This window comes from Epinephelus moara, chromosome 8, assembly GCF_006386435.1.
Source record: "Epinephelus moara isolate mb chromosome 8, YSFRI_EMoa_1.0, whole genome shotgun sequence".
Taxonomy (NCBI): Eukaryota; Metazoa; Chordata; class Actinopteri; order Perciformes; family Serranidae; genus Epinephelus; species Epinephelus moara.
This window is the reverse complement of record NC_065513.1, coordinates 1,061,727-1,064,625: the sequence shown is the minus strand read 5'-3', so window position 1 is coordinate 1,064,625 and position 2,899 is coordinate 1,061,727. Positions and strand designations below refer to the sequence as shown.

At 39.6% G+C, this 2,899-nt stretch overlaps 1 protein-coding gene across 2 annotated transcripts in view; it reads left to right on the top strand.

Moving 5' to 3' along the window:
- Window positions 1–2,899, top strand: part of LOC126393934 (26S proteasome non-ATPase regulatory subunit 10-like) — a 58,987-nt gene that overhangs the window by 17,550 nt on the left and 38,538 nt on the right. Inside the window, exon 3 of one of the 2 annotated variants that reach the window (XR_007570319.1) lies at window positions 2,399–2,544. The exons of the other annotated variant lie outside the window; for it this stretch is intronic. The gene's annotated coding sequence lies outside the window, so the exon portion shown is untranslated. Of the gene's footprint in view, window positions 1–2,398; window positions 2,545–2,899 lie in introns of those variants that run through there. 2 annotated transcript variants of the gene reach the window in all.

Sequence of the window (2,899 nt, the reverse complement as noted above, 5' to 3'; positions counted from 1 at the left end):
GGGGGTAGGGGAGGGGTAAGGAGAGACACGTCGGAAAGAGAGTGGAAGGCAGTGAAACACCCGCCGGAGGAGCCTGTTGTGCTGCAGGACGGGGCTCCTGGGCTGCGATGCCAGCCGGAACAGGATAGTTGGAAGGAAGGGTAGAGGAAATTTGGAAAACGATTACTTGTTTAGCGGGGCTAAAAATACTGCAGCTGATGGATACAGGTGAGTAGTTTGCTCCGTCATTTCTTTTGATTGATGTCTTTATTTCGAACATGACAAATATTACAAAACAGTAGTTAACTTATTTAATACTACCCCTTTTATTCACTAATTAATAATCTTTAACTTTCCTTTAGATAACCAACGTAGTGTTATATATGCCAGCATATTAATTGACTTCCTTAAATGCATGTCATAGAAATATCATGAACTGTTCATGTACCAACATGAAAATATATTCATATATCCATATACATACATACATACATCAGCTCAACATAAATCACAGCTGCAGATCCCTGCTGATCAGGGTTCCTACGCAAGTATGGAAAGTATGGAAAAGTATGGAAATAAATTTGATCAATTTCCAGCTATTAAAAAGTATGGAAAATGAAAAATATAGTATGGAAAAATATTAATTTTTCCAGACTATTACCACTGTTCTAAAATACTGTTTTCTAAAATAGAAAATTAGGTATTTCCAAAAATAATTTAATCAATCCGGATCGTGTTTTATGCCGGGCCAAGCACAGTTTGTGTGAGAGCAAACGTCTCAGAAAACGCCCCTTTTACCTGATTGACAAGTGGTATGTCCAGTCCGCTGCCCCATGACCCTCCCCCAGCCCCCCAGNATCGCCAACATGGGGGAGAAGGTGATTCTGAGCCACATGAAAGGAAAAAACACTGACGTCTCGTTACTGCATCGCTTGCACCCAGAGTCCCAACCTTTTTGCCTCAGCCCAGACATTGAGCTTACCTGAGTTTTTATTTGCATGCCATTATGGTACATGGCTACAATCGCCTATTGAGAATAATTAAATATGATGTGAAATATGATACACTGATATATTTACTCAGATGTTGGATATTCTCTGAAAAAAAAAAAACGCAGAAAAGTCTGGAAATTAGGGTATGGAAAGTATGGAATTTTGAAATTCCAAATGTGTAGGAACCCTGGCTGGTTATCCACACCTTTTTTTTTTATCCCTACATAAAAATTACTTCTTTACACCCTTTTCTAAACTGATCATGTTTGGATAGTGTTTTTGTTCGCGGAGTATAACATCCAATGCGCAATGTAAGGGGTGTTGTCAAGTCTGTCCCAGTTTCATTTAAATATCCCCACTTACTTGGCCACTTAATACGTGCTTGAAAACTATAGGCAAATGTACGTTCCGTGTGGCAAAACGTTACCAAAGTGTGTGTGTAATAGGGCTGTCAAAATTGCTCAAAAATGACATTCGAATATTCCTTCTAAAAATAACTCAAAGGTTCGAACCATTCAATTTTTTTTTTTTTTTCGCATTATGTCCACAAGAGGGCAAACTAATACAAGGAAACGTACTTGTATATGTATTAATACAAGGAAACATAACTCCTTGTCTTAACCTAAACGTCTTTGAAAAGATTTACATACCTAAACATTAAAACACATAAAACAGTTATCTATAACATTACGTTAGAAACGACCGCGGACCTCTCGCTCGCCCCCCTTCTCTGACCCGTCAGGCCACACCCCTCGCGGAAGCGCTGCAAAGAGCCTCGTAGAGCCGAGAAGCGACGCCAGTTTCCTTTCGGCGCCCATGTTAACTGATTGTGTCATCCACACCGGCTGCGCCGCGCTGCGCAGCTCCGTGGCCGGCTCTGGTCTATTTTCTGCGCGAGCCGCAAGCGAATGTGTCAAGCCGGGTGAAGGAGACAACAGCTGGGAGCAGAACCGCTTGTCGACCAGCATGGAGAAATGCGCGTCTGATGTGAACGGAAGTGCTCCGGCTCGTGCGAGAATTTCAGTGCGCTGCGCTTCGCAGCACCTCCGCACACAGGAATATTACACAGTATGTGCACAGTGCACAGTTTAAATATAAGGGATGTGGATAAGGATATGTATTTATATATGTATACAGGCCAGTATATGTATATTTATGACGTAGCATAATAATATGATAGAAATGTATTATTACACAGTATAACTATGTGTAATGTGTATATAACATATATTGTTGTTTGCCTTGTTTAAATATGTTAGTCTTTCCTTACCTTGGTGAAACAGCATGTTGTTTTTATTGCTTTAAATTATTTTTTCAATTCTGTCCTTAGTCTTGTGTGGTTGTCAAGAGTAATCACATCCTAACATTTATTGATAATGTAATGATTGTAATGATTTTATAACTAATGTTATCTTAATTACTTTCAGTGGGACAGAAGGAGACTGAAGACAGATGACTACCAATGACTGTCAAGTGACAGCACAATGGGTCACTGGGCTAGCTGCAGCAGCAGCAATTTATAGACATATATATTTTATGTATCTTTGTCTTTTTACTATGCACTTATTTACTATAACAAATTAATTTCTAATAAACTCAGAAATGTGACTTGTTTGTCTGTGCCCTTCCTTCCGTGTTGTCCTCTCGTACAGTCTCCACCATGGTGCTGTGTGGGGATGTTCCAATGGTTTAGAGAGAGAGGTACGCATGTACAATTTCTTCATTGACACAGAGATGAGAATTTTTTTTTGGCTGAAGTCAGCAGGAGTAACCTGAGACTCACTACAGGCTACATCAACAAAAATATGTAAGATTATCATTCTCAAATACTGCATTAGCACATTTCTACAAACAAATACCACACTATTGGGAAGCTCAGTGTTTGGTTTATTAAAAATAAGGAACAGGGAAAGGCTTGCAAAACCCAC